Source organism: Nyctereutes procyonoides, unplaced genomic scaffold (assembly GCF_905146905.1).
Source record: "Nyctereutes procyonoides isolate TBG_1078 unplaced genomic scaffold, NYPRO_anot_genome, whole genome shotgun sequence".
Classification (NCBI taxonomy): Eukaryota; Metazoa; Chordata; class Mammalia; order Carnivora; family Canidae; genus Nyctereutes; species Nyctereutes procyonoides.
The window spans coordinates 11,525,084-11,536,596 of NW_026575135.1; positions in this window are offsets into that span (position 1 = coordinate 11,525,084).

The following is an 11,513-nucleotide window of genomic DNA, read 5'->3' on the forward strand; positions in this document are numbered from 1 at the left end:
GGGGCTCGATCCCAGGCCCCCCAGGATCATGGTCTGAGCTGAGGGCAGACACTTCACCCACCACGGCAACCCCAGGTGTTGCTTTTTTCATGAAACCCTTCCCAACTCTTGGCTGCCCTTTTTCAGAGGGAGTGATTCCTTCTTTAAAGTTCCTCGAAGTGTGCACAGCACTCTGATCGCACCTCATAGCATCTGCCGCATTCTGTGGTCTTTACTGTCACCTTTTTACACTTATGTTCCCACCAGTAGCCAGGAGAGCCTTGGGGCCGGGGGCTTCACGCTTCAGTCTGTGCCTGCCCCAGCGCCCGGTGTGGGACCTGAAACGTGGCTGATGAGTGTGCAAGGAATAGTCATGTCCTGAAGACTTGCAGAGCTCAGACTTACCTGTGTTTACAAAGCGCATCAAACTCTGTAACCCTGGCCCAAGAGCGGGAGCACGGCCAGCAAGGCCTCCAGGAGACCTTCTCACACTTAACTCGGCCTTCGTCAATGTTGCCTCTGCTTTCCCCACATTCAGTCCTTACCCCCACTCCCATTTCCCCCAAATGGCTAGAAATGCCACGAGATCTCATTTCCTTTATCCGTGTCCTTTCACACTCTATTCCTAAGTGTATCTGTGCCAGTTTTCTTTTAATTTTATTTTTTTAAATTTTGATGGAATACTCAGAACATACAATTTACCATCTTAATCATTTTCAAGGGTACAGTCCGGTAGCGTCAAGTATTCTCACTCTGTGACAGTTTTAATGGTGGAAAAAAAAAAAAAGAACGATTCAAATTACTTGAAAACAAGCAAGACTGGCAATCCAAAAATGATTCGTCACATCCGCACTGAGATTTGGAACTCTCCAAGAGAACTGCTTGCACCGCTTTGAGAGTTAGAGTCCCAGACAGTGTTTGCTGAACACTTCCCAGGTCCTGGGCACCGTGCTAAGTGCTTCCAAACCCATCTTATTCAATATATACACCGGCTCTAGGAGGCAGATATTACTTCTATCTCCATATCACAAAAGAAGAAACGAATGCACAGAGAAACGGAATGACTTGCTAATGAGCCGTGGGCCCCTGGATTCATATCTCAGGGCCATGAATGACCCACACCCTCTTCTCCTCCATCAGCCCATCTCATGTCATCCAAGCTCGGCCTCTGCTCAGTCTCATGGAGTCACAATCCCTTACTCGAGACTGGAGCAAGGGCTGGAGTCCTTCATCTGCTTTGGCACTTCGGTGGTCTAAGACCATACGCTTCTCTTGCTCAGTTTCAGTTTCCTCACTTGGAAAGTGGGCATAATCCGGGGTCACAGTCTCCTACCTCAAACCCCGCCAGGCCAGGTGTCTCAGAATTCAGCATTTTTCAGATTTGAGACAGATCGCATGCACCCATACTGTGCATTGCATACCACCCCGCGGGCGTCTGACACGGCACCCCCCAAACTGAACACATGAGCAAAAGTATAAATATTCACACTGAGTGGGATGAAGACTCAAATTCTTTCAAATTAACTTTTACCACCGAATATATTACAAAAGTGTTTTCGTTTTGGGGGAGCTCTCTGGAATTTGGAATTGGGATTATGGATTCGTACCAGCCCCTGAGGCTTCCCACAGGTACCACGCACCCTCACAGTACACGCAAGTGCCCTTGGGGGCAGGCTCCGGCCTGCTGGAGGAACAGAGGTACATGACACGAGGCCAGTACCCTGCCCAAACCCTACACTCTGCAGGCCCCTTCCGCACTGTCTTCTTTGACTTCCCTATTCATGACCCATCTCTTCAATGTGGTCTTCCCCGCCCAAGACTTGCTTTTCTTTCATCTTCCTAACTGGAATCTCTCCAGACATATACGGTCATGGGGTCTCATCCTCTACCTTGGAAATGTCAAACTGTAAGCTCCTCTGCGAGCTGGCCTTTGCCTTTTAATGGGGGCCCTTTGAAGTAAGCTAATCCTAAAGTTGAGTGCTTTCTTACAAAAGCGTGGTCACCGGCAGCCCAGGTTTTTCTAGAAATATGAACACAACCCCCACCCCCACCCCGCCATCCAACCACCACCAGAAAGCACACCCCAAACAGCCTATCTCTGCCGGACACTTGGCTGACGGAGGGTGACCCAGGGGAATGAAGCAGCTGGGCTAATCCCTTGGTCTTCTAGGGATCATCTAACTCCAGGTCTCTCCAGAGTCTAGCACTTCCCAGGAGTCAGGCTGTTACCACACCACGTCTCAGGAATGCCACTGGAGTGCACAGAGATGTGGGGAAGGTGGAGGGAAGGCGGAGGGAAGGCATTCGCTGTGCACTGACATCAGCTTGTAGAGCGCTGTTGTTGCCATTATGACGATATTGCACCACGGAATGGGGAAGGCTCTTCCCTGATCTAAGCCATTATTATGTGGGTCCTATTCTGGCCACAGACACCACGTGGGTAGTCAGGCCTCTGCTGTTATTTCAGCCCCAGGGATGAAAACATCCGAACAGTGGAATCTTTTTTGTTCCTGGCTCCGGCTTGGAATGCACAGACTTTGGATTCACCGTTGTTTGTCTCCACCTATCACCACGCCAAACAGAAGGGCCTCCTGACGCACATCTACTCTCCCCCTTCCAAGGGCTGGCCTGTTCTCAGTGGCACCCTAGCTACCATCTTGGCAGGAACCCACGACCTAGAAAATTAAGGCACCTAGGTCACCACTGGGAACACGGTCCGGCTGGGTTCAGGGTGAGCCTGGTGGAAGAAACATCAGGATGGGGCCGGGGGGTGTCAGCTGGGCTAGCCAGCCCGGGGTCCAGGTAGGGAAGTAGGGGAGGCCAGGTGGCCAGGTGTGTGTGTGTGAGGGGGGTGCCCCTGGGGAGCAGCAGGTACCTGCCGATGGGCTGTGCCCCCCGTGGCGCTCGCAGGAACTGCAGGCCGATGTCCTGGCTTACTGCTATTGTTGATTTGGCTTTGATGAGGCCTGGAGGGAGAAGGCTTCTGCAGAGGAATGTAGACCTGTCTGTACCCGAAAACCAAAACCGAGTCCAAGGGGCGTGGCTGGGCGGCTGGCGGAGAAGCCCCACCTTACCTGGGCGGACACTGGCATCTGGAATGAGGCCTGGCCCAGTGGGCCCCGGGAGGTGGCTCCAGGCCCAGGGCCAGCCACGCTGCTTTCCCATGTGTGCAGGTGTTGGCTTCCCCAAAACCAGGCTGGGGGGGGGGCGGTGGGCAGAGAAGGAGCCTCCCAGGAGAGGAAAGCTGGGGGCTTTCTCCTCCTGTGCACCCCCCTGCTCTGGGAGGCAGCTGCTCCAAAGAGCCGGACTGGACCTCTGGCAGGGGTTCTCAGGATTAGCCGTGGAATATTCGGGATCCTTAGAACCCCTCTGCGCTGATCCCTGGCTGAAAGCGCTCGGAGCACCTGTCACCACCCACTGGCCTGTCCAATACTAGCCACTCGGTACATGTGGCACGGCGCACCTGAACTGCGCTCCTAATCCACGCCAGATTTCAGAACCTAAGTATGAAAGAAAGAATGTAAATAATCTTATTAATAATATTGGATGGGGGCCACCTGCGTGGCTCAGTAGATTGAGCTCTAAACTCTCGATTTTGGCTCTCGTCAGGATCTCAGTGTCCTGGGATCTAGCCCCCAATCAGGCTCTGCGCTCAGTGGGGAGTCTGCTTGGGGAGTCTCTCTCTCCCTCTGCCCCTCCCCCCACCTCAAATAAATAAAGAAATCTTTAAAAAAAATTTGGGGTGGAAGGGGAGGAGGGCGGGGGGTGGGGGTGAATGGATGACGGGCACGGAGGGGGACACTTGACGGGATGAGCACTGGGTGTTATTCTGTATGTTGGTAAATTGAACACCAATAAAAATTAATTTATAAAAAAAAAATAAAATAAAATCTAGTTTGTTTGTTATAAAAAAAAATAAAAAAAAAATAAAAATAAAAAAAAATAATAAAAAAAATAAAAAAAATTTGGGGGGGATATTGAGTTAAATACCACATATCAAAATTAATTTTGTCGGTTGCTTTTTTGTGTTTTGACACTGCAGCTGCTAGAAAACTTTCAATTCCACACGTGGCTCACATTGTGTGTCTGTTGTGAGCGCAGCTGCCAAGCTTCCTTCGGGCCCCAGGATCTTTCCACTTGTCCTTCTCTCTGCCTGGGGTGCTTTCCTCTCACGTGACTCCTCTGTCTTTATCATTTTCAATTTCCCCGATCTGGCTACGACATGGTCCCCTCCACCTCCCTTTCATCAGATGATCCAGTTTTACTGTCTTCATGGCACTTAATACTCTTTGATATATCCTGTTCACTGCCCCTCTCCCATCCCCCCTCCCGACCCCCACCCCATCTGTCTCACCCCTAGAGGGCAAGCTCCTTGACCACGGAGACCTTGACCAGCCTGGTCACCATGTCTCCCTGGTGTCCACAGTCAATATTCCCTGAATGAATGTTGAGGGGCCCCTCTGATGCAAATGCGGGGATCCTTCAAGGGCCTTTGTTTGGCTTCAAAATTCTAAGTCAACAAAAGTCAAAATTCTAGTCTGTGTGCTTGACATGGACATTCTCATGTATCCTTTGTTTTGCCTTTTCTGCTTATTTGTCCTGGGAAATGGGAAAGCAAATGTGGATTTGCATGACTGTAACAGTCCTTTCTTTTGTTGGCTTGCAACTGAGCTTGGAGGTTGAAGTTCAGTCTGTAGACACCAAAGGTTCTGGCCTCGGTTCTCCCACTCAGTCCTGTGGCTCTGGCCCGGTCGCTGCCTATCTGGTGCTCTGGTGCCCTTGAAGTGCTGCTGTCTAGGGGTTCCTCTTGCTCAAAGGTGAGAATTCGGGTGTTTGGACTTAGGCAACCGCCAAGGGCAGTTCACCCTGTTTTGAACTCCAGAGTCACTTGGCTGGCATGGCAAGGTCTCCATTAACCAACTAGTCAGAGTGCTTGGGGCAAGAGGTGTCCTTAACTTCCTGGCTAAGGGTCAACTAACTAGAACATCCTTACTCAAAATATGAATAACGTAAGAGTCCATTTTCCAGCTCTAGAACGTCACAGCATCGAACACAATTACCTATTATTCTTAGAAAGTATAGTAAGGTGGCGTTGCTGTTTTCCTCTCAAACCTAAAACTGAGTGCCAGGGCTGAGTCAGAGAGACGCTTTGGGGGTCCCCGGCTCTGTTAAGCACAGCTGGGTGACTTTAGGTGAGTCAAGGCCTTTACCCTCAGGGTATCTGTTTCCTTGTGGGAGAAAAGGGGGTGATATTACCCAGCTTCCAGGGAAGACGTGATATGTAAGTGGGGAGCACACGTCAAGCGCCCAGCACAGTATCCACAGTGCTCATTATGGACCAGCAGCGTGTGCAACGTCTCCGCCACTGCAATGCACTGAGCCACATATGAAATCCAAGGAGGGCAAGTCCCAGGACAGAGCTGGCCTCCAGTCCCATAAGCCATGCGGGGCCCTGGGCGGCCTCCACCACTCCCTGGCCTTGGCTTCCTCTGGGGTAAGATGAGCCCCTCGGGTTGGTCTCTGATTTTCACACCCGTGCTGGAAGCTGCCGGTCTCCGGACACCTTGGGGTCTTTTCTTCTGTCAAGCTTGTGTCTCGGCCTGGCTCTGGAAGGCTGAGCCCTCCTCTCCTGGCCAGATTGGCTCCTTCCAGGGACCTCCCCAGGTTCTGGCGTCCAGCCCAGCCAAACTGCTGTTGCCAACCCCTATCTGCTAGCAGCGAGGTGAGTGCATCGGCCCCCGCCCTGGAAAAGCTGTCCTGTGACGCCCTCTGGAGGAGGCAGCGGCTGACTTCCCTCCGCCGCCACCAGGTGCTCAACCTTGAATCCTGGGCCCCAGACATGTGACCCAGGCCCCTGCTGGAGAAGCCAAAAAAGAGCGTTAGGCCTGCAAATGCATGCCTCCTGGGAGTGCAGCTAGACTGCTCTTTGCGATCTGGAGTCTCCCTCTAATCTTGCCCCTGCAGGACCTCCTCTCTGGGCTCCTTGCCTCCAGACTCTCCCACTAATGCCCTCCTTGTCTGCCCACCACCCGCTGCTTAAAACCCTCAAGGCTGCTTCTGTGGCCAAGCTCCCTGCGCAACAGCCACGACCCACTGGGATGGCAGCTCCCAGGCGTTTCTTAGGCTCATTCCTCCCGGGGACCCACTCTCTGGGGCTGATTTATCAATTAGGTATTGGAGGTGTAGCTACAAAAAGATTTCTTTCCAGAACCTCTCTTCCTATGTAGGCGTACCTTCTCCAACAATCCTAAAACAAGAAGGCTGCCAAGTTTAATTTGCGTGAAATGAAATGTCTGCAAAATGTAACATTCTGTCGACTGTCAACTGTCACACAGCTCTATATTACTCCTATTTAATATGCAACGAGGTGAATTTTCACGTGCACGATGGGATGTGGGGGTGGGACCACGGGAAATAACAGTGCTGAAGGCCTCCGAGGTCCAAAGCCATCCCTGCCCTTCACAGCCTCTGCTGCAGCCATTCTGAGCCACTGGCTCCTCCTCCCACACACTTGCCCCCCTAGATTCCAGGCCTTGGCACCTGTGGTTCCCCAGCTCTGGATGCTCTCTCTTCTTTCCCCACCCTTCACCTTCTCCACCTGGCCTGGCTGATTCTTGAATCTCTCAACCGATATCTTAGGAGCCACTGTGTCTGAGACGCTTTCTGATACTCGCTCAGGAACCCCTGCTATGAGCTCCCTCCTGCTCATGCCTGTGAGAAGAGCACTGCAGGAAGGCCCAATACAGCACCTTTGGCCTCCCTGCTTGCGTTTACATTGGTCTTGACCACCCTACGGATGATAGTTGGGTCTGATTCAGCTCTGCGTCCCCAGCAGGTGGCTCGCCACCTAGGTTCTAGTGTCTTCTCGTTGAAAGGCTGGTGGATGGCCAAGCAAAAGGGTAAGAGATGGATGATGAGTGGGTGGATGGATGAAAAGTTCTAGTGTCAGAATAATGTAGGAAGGGAATTTCACAATCTGGTGTCCGAATTTCCTCTTGGAAGCGTCTGCCAACTGGCAGTTTAGGCTCTGCTGGATGTCTTCAGAGGGCAGGAAACTTCTGGTCCACCACTCAGTTTGTGATATTGGCCACACTGCTCTCCTTCTAAGCTTATCTTTTCATCTGTAAGAAGGTTTCCTAATACCTTGATCATATGATCATGTGGGGCTGAATAAGACAACTTATACAAACTGTAGAGTCATTCTGACATCTGAGTTTTTATTGTTGCCCTGTTTCAGATTCCATTCAGCCGCTCTAAGAGGCTTCTTCCTTAAACTGATTTACAACTTTCTTCCCCATACCCTACCTGTTCACAAGGCACTCTGTTCACCCTCAGACCCCCACACTGAGGATGGCCGGCCCTGTTTGGTGGCAAGCCTGGTGGGGGCACCGGTGCAGAGAGGGGCAGGAAAGACAAGAGCGCTCCCTGTTTCCTTGAACCAATTCCCTGCTCCTGTCTGAGCCCTGTATGTCCCCACCGGACCAAAGGCACCAAAGGACCAGCCTCTGAGTTTAGTGACATCTTGGGGTTGCAATCAGCAATCTCCAGAGTACGGCTCACTCCAGATAATAGGACACTTGCAAGGGGGAAACAAACAAATTGCAACAGGAAGAAAAAGGCAGAGAAGGAAATTTTATTATTTATTTATTTTAAAGATTTATTTATTTATCAGAGAGAGAGAGAGAGCGCGCGTGCGCTCACCTGAGGGGGGGAGAAGCAGAGGAGGAGAGAGAGGAAAGAATCTCAAGCAGATGTTGCACTGGGTACGGAGCCAGTTGCCAGGCTCAGTTCCATGACCCATGAGATCCCATGAGATCATGACCTGAGCCAAAATCGAGTCGGATGCTGAACGGACTGAGCCACCCGAGCGCCCCTGGACAGGCAAACTTTAGACTGAAAAGGCATAGCAACCAAGTTGTTATATGTGGATTTTGTTTGTATCCTGATTGGAACAAACCAACTATTTAAAACAACAATGATACAATCGAGAAAAGGTAAACACTGACTATCAATAAAAAATAATAAAATTATTTTTAATTTTTAGGTGTGATTGTGGTATTTTGTGCATATATATGTGTTTATTCCTAACTTTCAGAGATATCAACTGGAATGTTTATCAACGAAATGACTTGAGATTGGTTCGAAATGATCCTCCAGGTATGGGAAGTGGTGCATAGGGAATGCACAGTGGTAGAGATGAAATAAATTTGCCCCTGAAGTGATACAGGCTAGAGTCGGGTCCTCAAAGGTTTATTACACCATTCTTTCTAGTTTTGTGTGTGTTCGAGATTTTCCACGGTAAATACTTTTTTGCAACTTCAGGAACTGTTCTGATTCCTGGAGATGCCTTGCATACCCTGATTCACAAAACTCAAAGTGTCCAAATGCCACCAGCACACAGGGGAGGACACAAAGGAAATGGAGTAGCAAAAAGAAGGAGAAAACAACAACAAGAAAGACATGGGAATCCATGAACGGTGCAATCGACCCGGAAAAGCAGTAAAGGAAGTCCCAGATAATGATGGGTTTGAAGAGGCAAGATCAGATTGGCACAGAATGAAAGATCCCCAAAGAGAGGTTTCTGGAAACACCTGAAGGAACACAAGACTACCTACAAAGGCTGGAAAAGATGAAGATGGATATATTTCTTGCAAAGAGTGTAAGAAATAATGAATTTCAAAGTTGGGGTGGGGAGAAAGTCCTATCAATGTTCTAGACTAAAATACGGGGTAACAGTTTTTTATAAATCTGAGTTAGAAAGGTACATGTTCACAAAACCAAAATATCTTTTTTTTTTCTTAAAGAAAAGAGGCTTTGGCAGATTCAATTATATGACAGCTAATTCTTCCCCTCCATGGCAAAAATTAACATAACAGAATCAGAACCCAAGTTGTACATTGGAAAAATTATTTGAACACGTAAATTACTGAATGGCTAAAATTTAAACTTTAACAAGTAGACGGACTATCCACTCGAAAAGTGAGCAAAGAACTTGGATAGACAATTCACAGAAAAGGAAAATGTGCTTAGAAGTCTATGAAAAGGTGATCACTCTTACCCATAAGAGAAATGCTAATTAAAACTACAGTGAGACACTCTGAGATTCACACTAAAGTATTTGATAATTAAAAAAAAATAATAAAGTATTTGATAATACCCCGTTGGCAGTCCGGTGGGGCAAGAGGCACTCTTATGCATTGTTGTAGGGAAGGCCACTTGCCCCAAACTCCGTAGAGGCTCCTTTGGCCACATCTATCTAAATTAAAAGCGCATATGTCCTTTAACCTAAAAATTCCACTTGTAGGAATTTCCCCCACTGATGCACTCCAACAGGTAGGAAACAGTTATGTACCCAAGTGTCGGTCCTAAGAGTGAAAGACTGGAAACCACAAATCTCCACAGAGAGAACTTGCTAAATAGAGTAGGGCCATTTGTACACTGGAATAAAATGCAGCTGTTAAAACACAGGAAGGGGTTAAATGTGCTGAGATAAGATTATCTTCGAGATTAAAACAATCTTTTAAAGCAAGAGAAGGATAGAAAAAGGAGATCAGTATAGGTTTTATGCAGGGATGAAAGATACAGCATCTTCATTATTGGCCTTTTGGAACTTGGTACCTTTATTCCATGTGTAATAGTTACCTTTTATAAAACTAACCAATTAAATTGGAAAGGCAGCCTGAAGCCACAGGAAAATTTTTAAAAACTGTAAAAGACAGGAAATGACATCAAAGGGATCACTAGCAGCAGCTCCTTCTGCCTGTGGGTCCCTTCTGTGGGCTTTAATAAAACCACCTTTTTGCACTGGAAACAAAACAAAACAAAACAAAAACAAACAAAAACCCCGAAGAGATCGCTAGCTTAGCACCAGGCAATACTGATAGAGCCACTATAATTGTAAATGTTCCTTAGCGATTTTTTTAAACTTTTTTAAAAAATGTGATTCATTCACATATCCTAAAAGTTACCTCTTTAAAGTGTCCAATTCAGGGGCACCTGGGTGGCTCCGTCGGTTAAGCGCCTGCCTTCGGCTCGGGATCGTCCCGGGGTCCTGGGATTGAGGCCCGTGTCAGGCTCCCTGCTCTGCGGAACCTGCTTCTCCCTCTGCCTCTGCCATTCCCCAACTTGTGCTCTCTGGCTCTATCTCTCTGTCAAATAAATAAATAAAATCTTTAAAATAAATAAATGAGTGTCTAATTCAGTGGTTTTTTGTATAGTCCCAGTGTTATGCAACTATCACCACTATCTAATTCCAGAACCTTTTCATTGGCCCCAAAAGATACCCTGCATAATTAGCAGTCGCTCCCCACTCCCCTTTTTCTTCAGCCTCTGGCAACCACTAATCTACTTTCTGTCCCTATGGGTTTATCTATGCTGGGCATTTCCTGTAAGCGGAATCCTATAAAATGTGCTCAGAGTCTCTGACATCAGGGAAGGTCTGGGCCTTTTTTAAAGGGCTCCCCTGACTAGGCCAAGGCCAGGTAGGAAATGATCCTTTTTGACTAACTCAAAGTCAACCGATTAGGGACCTTAATTAAATCTGCAAGCTCCTGTCCCCTTGGCCACATAACACAAAGTAATTAAGGAGGGCTACCCTTTATCAGCTTTACCATATTCTCTAGGCTGGAAGCAGGTCCTACCCATACTCAAGAAGTGGGGATTCTATAGAGCAGGACTCCAGAGGGAGAAGATCATGATCTTCCAGAATTCTAGCCACTCTTTTCCTGCCAGTGGTAATTCTGGCTGTGGTCAGAATCTCTATTCTTGCAAATTTACAATGTAACATGCCAGTGAGGATCGATAGGCTGTTCGGAATCCCCAATTTTTATAACCTCAAGAACAGGTACTTAGTGCCTTGGACCTGAGCCAGGGAAACGTGGTTCTGATCCCGGGTTGACCACTTCATTGCAGCAATTTAGATGGATTCTCTCCTCCTCTGAGCTGACTTTCTCATCTGACTCACGGGGTGGGGAATAGTCACGCGTGCCTCCCAGAGCTGCCGTGAGAATTTCGGCCGAGAGCTCTCCTAAACATGCGCTACCCACCGACCTCCCACCACACTGGCACCCACACCCCACCCCTAAGCCACGTGGTGGTCTCAGTCCACATGCCCCTCCGCCAGAGCCACACGACAGGCCTCTGCAGTCCCACTCCTTCCCTCCAAACCACCCCAGGGCCTCGGCTCTCCTGTACCGGCCACCCCGCTGGCCTCCCCCATCCCCAGGCAGCGGGCATGCCAGCCACGTGCAACTCCACCTCTGCCTTCACCCGTGCGCCTGGATTTAACATATGGCTGTCCCCTAGGAAGGAGGGATTTTTTTAAAAGCAAAACAAAAAAAAAAAAAGAAAAAGAAAAAGAAAGAAAAGCATGACCTTCTGCGGGAAAATGAGCGCAGCATACACCTGTCAAGTTGAACGTGAATCCCTACCCTCCTGACAGCCACCAGAGCAAGAACAAAGAGCTGCACTCGGTGCAACTGCAGGAATCGTTCGCCCTTATTCCCTCTGGATTTATGATGACAGTTGGCCCAGAG